The 10083-nt window shown below is 39.2% G+C and overlaps 1 long non-coding RNA gene across 1 annotated transcript in view; it reads left to right on the top strand.

Annotated features, from left to right (window-relative positions):
• The window catches only part of LOC117553270, a 16879-nt gene extending 6796 nt beyond the window's left edge, over window positions 1–10083 (top strand). Inside the window, exon 5 of the long non-coding RNA XR_004570103.1 lies at window positions 9990–10083. This is a non-coding gene — a long non-coding RNA (uncharacterized LOC117553270). The remainder of the gene's footprint in view (window positions 1–9989) is intronic.

Genomic DNA, 10083 nt, shown 5'->3' with positions numbered 1-10083 from the left:
ATATTGCATATACAATAAGCATAAACAATTCATATGTTTTGGTTTGTCCAAATTATTTTTGCAATCTTTCACAAGAACAAAGGTTATAACAAATAGGCCCCGGTAGAAGACTGACAATCATCCTGTGTTTTCCCAGCCTGTCAGAGTGTCAGTGAACACAACACGACATCCAGCAGAGATGAATGCTGGTGATGCAGCAACATGGATCTGTTTCACTCCTTCATATCAACAAATTCAGCTCCAATATTATTGGAATTCTCACTTCCAAATGATTCTCTTCTCCAGACCTTTGGCCTGTGATGCTGTCTAATCAGCTGTCTGCCATCACAGGTTACCTCCTGTATGAATGAGAATGAAAATTAATGAACACATTTTTTATTCAGCAATAACATATCTCCATAAGATGAATTTCAAATATTCAATGCTTTTTATGTTCCAAATCAATTACAGCATAATATATTTTCTAATATTTATTGGTTTGCAGAAATAGAATCTGGCCCATTGGGCTTTACATAGTCACACCAGTGTTCCCAGTATGACAAGTTTATGGTTAAAATATGCTGTTATATTCTTTATTTTTAATGTCCACAATAATGTTTATCCAATAAGTAGGCCCCTACGACAATAATTATATCTTCTTCAGTCCCTCTCATTAATAGATGAATATTTTATTCATATTTGTCTATTTTCATCCAAGTATGAGTCCAATAACTCCACACAGATTTGAAACACATCTAAGGACTCCAAAGAGGTCCGGACTACCTCCCCTCTATGTGGCAGTCATAGCTTAAACTAAATGCAGTTAATATTGAAGTCATTTCTGATGTATTGTGAATCATTTTCTGAGATTGTCATGTTTAACAAGGTCAGTAAATCAGCTGTGATTGTTGAGGAAACATTACTCCTCCCAACACCACCGTCCACAAACAGAGGAACAGCAGGCCTTAAGGATATGTTTGATATTTACTTAATAAAACAATATTATGACATGCCACAGGAAGTGACTCTCCATCTTTCACAGAAAACTTAAAGGGGACCTATCATGCAAAATGCACTTTGTGATGTCTTTTATACATACATATGTGTCCCCGGTGCGTCGGGGAACTCACGCAGCGTCAGAAAATAAAACCCCCTCTCTTTTCCTCAAATCTTTTAAAAATGGGGGTACAACGAGCGGATACAGATTCCATCCGAACTGACGTCAAATCGGCATCAAATAGGCAGCGGACCCACAGAAAGTTGCTACCAGGAACAATGCCTGACGTGTTTTGGACGTAATCTCGTCTTTGTTTACATTAGCAAGCCTCGCTAACACTCAGAGCTAACCTGTACTGTGGAGCACATGTGTTTAAAAAGCAGGAAATAAAAAAAGAACTCACCTTGTGATAATGGCGTTTTATCACAGCAGAATTTAACTTTATCTCCAGTAGAATTCTGATCAGGCATTAGCTCTGCCTCCTCTTCTTTTATTTTTTCGAGCTAAGGACCCAAGATCTGCGTTTCTCACACCTTGGCTGCAGTCGAATAGTCCATTTAGCTTAGGAACCTTCCTAACGGAGTGAAATGACCCGGAAGTCCCTCAGTGGCAGCCATGATAAGTGCCGTTCCAATTCTCTACATGATAGGAAAGGAGGTTTCAAACTTCCTTTGTAACTGTCACTACCCGATCTGCAGCTCTGCCCGATCTGCAGTGCGCATGTGCGAGATGGTCCGCCATATTGGACAACTCCGTACGGCAACCTAAGAAGGACACTTGACACAGTGGCTTTTGGCAAATCTCAAAAAGAAACTTCTGTTAGACAGCTATATGCCATACATTTTTGCACACATTCACAGTAAATATGTATTCAGTATGATAGCTGTCTAACAGAAGTTAAATTAATTTCTCACTTATTCTGACAATGTACTTAACCCCAAATAAAAGAACCCAATAAAAAGAGTTGTTAAATAATAGGGAAGTCACGTTGTAATAACAATAACTCATCCCTCTCGAGTTTTCTTTTTGAGCTTTGCCAAAAGCCACTGTGTCAAGTGTCCTTCTTGGGTTGCCGTCCGGAGTTGTCCAATATGGCGGACCATCTCGCACATGCGCAGTACAGATCGGGCAGAGCTGCAGATCGGGTAGTGACAATAACCTCCTTTAGCTTAGGAACCACTGGACCTCCCTTACCGAAAGGAGAGGAGAAAGTGCTGCCCCACAATGCATTGCAGCCGCAGCATTTGCCATCACACAACAGTCGGCCGTTCACGGAAACAACCGATTATGACGGAGAAATTATATCATGAATGTTACGGTGCTTATTACGCATTTTAAAGTGCTTTGTTTTGAACGTTCATCAGTATTATAATCAAAAAGAGAAATATGAACGTTAGTTTTTACTGAAATGATCAAATAAAGTCAACATTTCACAGTCTTTACTGAGCTGTGTGGGGGTTGTTCAACTTTTAAAAGATGTTTGAATGGTGATATACACAGTGATAGATGTTAAGGACTAACGTTTATAATAAATACATTTGTATTGATTTTAAGATCTTTTCATACAATCATACGTATTGGGATCATTTGTATTAATGTGGACCGGAGGGAGAGGGTGACGAGCATAAGTTTCACTTTCCTTTTTTATTTCAATTCCAACTTTGGTCATGAAGAATATGTTTCTCTGTTGTCCACGTTCATAAAGCATAAAGCAACAGCATCAGAGCACGGTGCAGAGTCTCTAGATGAGTTTACAGTAGTCCCTCGTTCTTATTAAACATCCATGTTGTAGTCCGCTGTATAGAAAACTGTAGTTTCCATAGTTTCCCCACAGCAGCAGACGCACAACAAGACGTCCGCTGGCGCATCATAAACACGTCGGATAGTGAAAGTGCAGTCAGATTCTCTAAAGTACCGTCTCTTCTCCTAAATCCTTTTGAATTCTCCTATCCACTATCCCTTAACCCCGTGACCTTTCAGAGGTCAAGGAATAGACGATAGGGTTAGAATTTAGGAGCTGATTTTTGGATTATCCGACCGCAACCAGGGCTTCAAAAGAGGGGTATGAGCAGTAAGAGAAATGGCTACAATGTGTGAACTGTTTGGTATTTTGAAAAAAAAACTTCACAGACATGTTTTGTAAAGGTATGGCCCAACAATATATGTTTCAAATATAGCATGATAGGTCCACTTTAAAGGACAGTATTGGTTTAATATGAGTTGTTTGGAGGGGCAGCCAAGGGGACCCTCTAGTGGCAGGTTATAGAAATGGAGAAGTAACAAAAATACCTTCATGAATATATTCTCATCTATGGGAGAATTGCATCATTTCTGGTTGTTTTGTTATTAATACAGATTTATTGTTTGGATTTTGTGTGTAAAATGAGTATACTGTATGGGAATTCATTATTGTCTTTCTGCATGTATGTATTATGATCAGGTGGATGTAATTATTGGTCTTTTCATTTGTAGTGTTCACTTTGGAAGCATCAGTCAGGAACAAACGAGAGGACTTCATGAGGCAGTTGTGCTTTATAGCAGCATTCTTGGAACGCAATGCCCTAGTACAGGGGTGGGGAACCTTTTTCCTCTCAAGGGCCATTTCAACTTTTTCAACATCCTCCGAGGGCCGTACAAATTATTGACCTCTGCTTAAAAATCACAGCCCATTCATTTGGCCTTTCTTTCATGCTGTGCAAAGAAAAAGCAACCTCTTAATCCAGATATCTTGCCATGACTCGCGTATGCATGCACGGTTGTGGCATGACCACCAAACAGACAGATATGGACACATGATGTGTGCAAATGTATTTAGTTTCCTATCCATGTGGACATGATTTAAGTGGGGGGGACCTAACCTCCTCTAGGGGGGTCCGGGGGGGGCATGCTCCGGGAAGTTGAAAGCATCAATCTGGTGCACTTTGAGAGCAAAATTAATAGATCTATGGATACATCTCTCAACATCCATATGGAACAGTTCTGTAAGCAGATTCACTTTTCTTTATCGATATTTTACAAATCACTCTCCTTTTAAACTGTATTCTTGTTTATTAATAACAACTTTTTGTTAATGGCATATAGTATTTTATACCTGTTTACTTTATGCTCTTGTTTTTTGATAACTATAATGATCATATAAAGATGTGCCTTTATCTCACTGGTTGGAGAAAAAGCTTCTTATATTCGTTAGCATAGCTAGCTAACCAGATGCTAATAACAACAAAGTTATTGACTGTATGATCAGTATGACAGATGAACAGATCACCACTGGGCTTTCAGCTAAAGACACAGCCACGCAAAAACTGCGACACCAATGTCATCACCAGCAGTGAAGAAATGGATGATGTTTCAGCATATAGGCGGCGCGTGAGGCTCAGGTTGGGGAAGGCTAAATAACTTTTTTTTACCTGACACTGCCCGCCCCCGGCGTCTATAGAATAGAGATCAACTCAGTGAAAGCACCGCCTGCTGACCAATCAGAGCTCAGTGTGCGGAGTTTAAATCTATCAAGTCATATTACAGGATAAAGGAAATACAGTTTAAACTGCCGTATGCAGAGAAGTCTCCACGTTCGCAGTCAACCAAAGTAGTTTGTAAGTATGCTAATGGAAGAAAAAACACACGACCACATCGCTCAGAGTTTGGCCTGGAGTACGGACCGTTTATTGTGCATGCTCATTAGCATCATAGATATATATATAAACTAGGGTGACCAGACGTCCCCGTTTGTATAGGCCTGTCCCCGGTTGAAACTGTCCCCGGAAATGTCCCCGTTTTTTAATATACGTTAAAAACACATAGCAAGGTGAAATAAAACGTTTCATGTCAGGAAACACTGGGTAAACAGACTGTGGTCAAGCCAGCCCCTACTTCGGAAAACACAGTCAAGCCAGCCCGCACGTTGTATTGCGGTGCATGAATATCCTATGCATTACGGTAGAGGCCTGTAAAAACTGCATTCAAAATAAAAGCGTTTACTCGGTCAATAACAAATATACCTAAAAAACACACCAAACATATTCATATATACTGGAGCTTAAATTAAGAAATATGTACTATATAATGTGATCAATAATAATTTAAAACAAACTACGTATAACTACCACATTATAACTGAGTGAATGTAAAATGTAAGTATACAGTTATGAAGACATATCTGACATTTCCACTGGGTGACTAATTTCAATTGATGTTGACACCATCTCACAACATTCCTAAAATAACATTACTTTCTGAAGCACAATTTAAAATGTATGCTATTTAAAATCTCAAATTAAATCTATTGTCCATCTATATTTTGATTATTATTTAATGGAAACGGTCCATAATCAAAGAGTCATTCGAAGTCAATCTAATACTTATTTCACTTCAGGGTGATAGCAGGACCCCATCTAGTCAATCAGAGAAAATCAGGACAATCTGATGTAGAGTTTCAAAAAAAATACTTTTGAAATCTCATATATGGGCTATCGTCCTTCTGTTTTTATACAAGAATAAATAAAAAACTGTCAACTTATCAAAGACATATTTCACTCCAGGGTGATAGCAGGACACCCCATCTAATCACTCCGAGAGAATCAGGACAATCTGATGTAGAGTTTCAAAATAAAATACCTTGGAAGTCTCATATATGAGCTATCGTCCTTCTGTTTGTATCCAACAGTTAAAATGTTCAAATTAAATTGAACCAGAATAGTCTCCCTTTTTACATTAACAGTGAAGAAAATTGGATATGTTATTGATATTTTGACCGCAAAACTCAATTTTGAAAATCTGGTCACTTTAATATAAACACTAGATGGCTGAAGGGGGAGTCGCCAGCGTAGCTCACCGGCGGCCATCTTGCCACAGTCAACAACTACTGCTACAGCTGTTGTAAGGTGAGTGATCTGCACAAAAATACTCTTAACTCGGTGACATCTTGACTGATTTACAAACGGTTTGGTTTATTATAAACGTTATTAGCATGGCTATGATACAGGAGACAACAACACATGTTGAATAAAAAAAGTTCATGATTATAATTATAAGTATGCAGTATCATAACTACATCTTTGATGTTTATAACAAACCAAACCGTTTGAAACTTGGTTGAAAATTGAGCAATCTACGGTTATTTCAATAGTGCACCATAGACATAATGTTATAAGTGAGCGAGCTGCCTGTGGCAAGATGGCCGCCATGTGGCAACGTCGGTCTCCATTGGCCAGCAGCGCGGGTGAGTCATCTGTTTATATATATATCTATGATTAGCATCACCACGTTTCAGGCACATTCTGATGATGTCATACACATGAACTGAAACATGACTTTGTTATTATACAAATATGCTTAACACTCCCACTCAAAGACATGTTGATAACTCTCTACAGTGGTACACAGAATCCAAATAAACTAAAAAAAAATTGTACACCTGCAATTCACATTACTCCAAACAAATACCCTTTGAACTTGTCAAATTGTGCCTTTGTCAACGGCTTGGTTAGGACATCAGCTATATCTGCAGTAGGACAATATGTAATAGATATCTTCCCCTCAGCATGTGCAGATCGTACAAAATGGTATTTGATGTCTCCATGCTTGCTTCTCTGTCTGGATACAGGGTTTTTGGATAGAGCTATTGCTCCCTGGTTGTCCTCATATATCTTCACTGGTACATGTGGGCTGTTACGGTCTACTCCTTTTAATAACTGTACAAGGTACATGCTCTCTTGAGTAGGCTAGTAGCTGCGGCTAATGCCATGTACTCGGCTTCACAGGTCGATAGCGCCACTGTTGGCTGCTTCCTACTTTTCCAGGATATAACTGGACCATTTTCAGTTAAGCTGAAACAATATCCAGTTGTGCTTCTCTTATCATTTTGATCGGCTGCCCAATCAGCATCACTGTATCCCTCAAGCTTTAGGCTTTCCTCACTTTTCTTGTAATGTAGCTCTTGGTCTATAGTACCCTTTAGATACCTCGACAGTTGTTTTGGTTCTGCTAAGTGTTGTGATAGTTTACTCACAATCCAGCTCAGATCAGGTCTGGTACATGTCATAATGTATATCAAGCTACCTACTATCTCTCTGTATCCTGTTGAATCCATAACTTCACCCTCAGTGTCAAAATGTAACTTTTGCTCGCATGGAGTTGACCTTGGTTTGCACTCTGACATGCCAAACCTCTCTAGCATCTCCCCCTCACTCTGTGTAAAGTCGATACCTAGGAAGTGTTTAAGTTCACCCAAAACTTTCATTTTAAACTTCCTCTTCAACGTCTCTTTGACATCACTGAGTGAGCCGTTGTTATTGGCCGCTATAAGTAGGTCATCTACCCATATCAACAGAATAACTCTTTCGTTCTCAGACTCTTGTCTGTAGACACAATGATCAGCATCATTTTGCACAAACCCATTCTCTGTAAGATGATCATGCAGTAACTTGTTCCAGTTTCGCCCGGATTGCTTTAAACCAGGGGTGCCCAACCTTTTTTGAACCGAGAGCTACTTTTAAAGTTGTCAGTCTGCCGAGATCTACCAGTCCAAATAGAGAGGCGTAGCCATTACAGACAGCCTACTACCAGGTAAATACACACTTCTACTTGTATAAAACTGACCTTTGTACGATGAATACTTCATAAAATACTGCAGATCCTTTATCTTACCTCTTTCTAATCTACACGCATACAAGTATTTAACTGAAGTTACACAACAGTGTTGTTGATAATGAGATGGAGTTTATTCACAGGTCACATACTACAGTGGGTAATGTTTTCAAGAACCATTGAACAGTGCTGCCACATATGACACAGGGAAAAAGAAAATACTCTGAACCCTTTCTTTGCCATTATATAAAAATAGTGTTGGTACAAAAGTATAAATTAGGCTTACTAATAAGACAACTCAGATCTGAAGCTACACAGGTATCTGCTGTCAAAGTGCAATAAAAAGACACAATTAATAGAATCAAACCCTTTTTTGTAGCATTTTAGTAGATTATAAAAAGAAATGCCTTTAAAATAGGATGCAAGCAACACTAGTTTCTTAACCTGAATTGATAATAGACTATAATCAATTTAAGTTTGCATTCTTATACCATTTTGTACAATAATTATCATGACTAAGTTCAAACAAACTAAAACTTACAGCTGATTAATAACGGTATCTAACTTGAGTTTTTATTATATCAAAAACCTGTTGAAATGCTACTGTTATTTTTACTGTCCCCCAAAAGCGCGTCGGCAGCCTCCAGGAATGCTTCTTTCACAACTTCGCCGTCTTTGGAAGACTTCATGTGTTTCTCAAGAACGTGACTGACACGATAAGATGCTATGGTAGCAGCCTTGCTCTTGTTGTTGGGCCTGGGGAAAATGGACTGCTGTGCATTTAGCTGTCCTTTCAGGCCCCTCCCCTTTTGGGAGCGTAGGGCAGAATTAGGAGGGAATTCTGTCCCGCAGCGTTTGTGCACTGTTTTGAAATGCCGCTCCTAAATTACCCTTCTTCGATAAAGCCACGCTCGCATTGCAAATGAGACAGATGGACTTTGAATTGGAATAGATACAAAAATAATCATCCTCCCACTCGGAGTGAGAATTATATATTTTGGGCTTTCTTGCTTCTGCCATAATTACGGTCTTGTGTGTGTGCGGACTGTCACTCCTGTTGACACGGACAACGTCAGTGAATTAGTGCCCACTGCCCACCAGCTACGCCCCGACACATGGGGTCACGCCGGCCAATCACAAAGCTTTGATGCGTTCAAGTGCATTATTCTGGCACAGGAAGATTATGTTGCAGGACATTAACGATAAAACAGAATATTGTTGTTCTATTTTTAGACACATCTCGCGATCGACTGGGAATCTCCCCGCGATCGACCGGTCGATCGCGATCGACTGGTTGGGCACCCCTGGCCTACTGTATGCACACGTATTATTTTAAGCAACACATTAAGTTGATGAAACACTCAACTCAAATGTAATTAAAGTCAGATCCACTCGTGTCTTAGATGGGGCAGTATCATAAAAAAGCTTTCAAACACTCGATAGTTTATTTATTTTTTAACCAGTTAAACCAGTTAAGTCTGTATTCTCCTTGCAGGTGCAACTATGTGGCTTGTATCCTGGATTATATGTTTAAGTCATGGATGTTTAAAGTTCATATTTGTCTAATATTAGTTTACTTTTCATTAATGAAGTATGACGCTGCGCTGTCAGTACACTTGTGATTGGTCAAAATGTAACTAACCCCGCCCCTTTCACGTGAACGCGCTCTCAGCTGGAGAGAGAAACCCTGGCTTGATTTGCCGAGTTGATAACCAGCGTTGTAGGACCGCTTAGCGAGATCTCGTTTGTTAAGATAACTCAAACATATCCAGGGTCTGTTGAACTGGCTTCGTAGTACAGGGCACAGGTGGCTGCATAGCAGCGCTAATGTCAAAGACACAAACATTATACATTATATTTTTATTTTACCAGGATGCAGTGACACAAATATTTGGGAAGGCTTAGCCTTCTCTAGCCTACAGTACCCGGCACCCCTGTGTTTCAGGTTTGTGAATCTTATTTGAAATGTTACTTTGCTGGTTTTCTAACGTTAAAGTGAATAAATGGTGATATCTGCACTCTGGCTGACTGAGTAAGAAGTGAAAAATAGTGATGTAACGTTAATGTTATTGCTAGTAAACATGGAGTAACCACACGATGTATGACCTTATATGTTAGTATGTATACAGAACATGACTACAAATTATCCTAAGATGTAACGTTAACCCTTCATAACTCAGTCTACTTTTAAGACACTAAAAGAAGAAAACAGGATTAGAAGAAGGCAGTGAAGAACAGAGCTGTAAAATACAGCAGAGGTGCCAGCCAGGATCACATAAGAGAATAAGATACATTTCATGTTTCTTATTTACATCTGAAGTTTATGAGGTGCCATGTACTGTAAGATAATATGATGCATTTTATTTTATTGTTTTACATATTAATTATATGGTTAATCTTAATTTTGTTTTATATTTTCTTCTTTCAGTGGATGTGAGGCATGTTCCCTGGATCAGTGATCTGAAGTGACTTCAACCAGCTGCTGACTGTATTTGAGTGAGTTAAGGCATTAGTTTGCTTCA

The sequence above is a fragment of the Gymnodraco acuticeps genome, unplaced genomic scaffold (assembly GCF_902827175.1).
Source record: "Gymnodraco acuticeps unplaced genomic scaffold, fGymAcu1.1, whole genome shotgun sequence".
Taxonomy (NCBI): domain Eukaryota; kingdom Metazoa; phylum Chordata; class Actinopteri; order Perciformes; family Bathydraconidae; genus Gymnodraco; species Gymnodraco acuticeps.
This window is presented reverse-complemented; position numbering and strand designations above follow the sequence as displayed.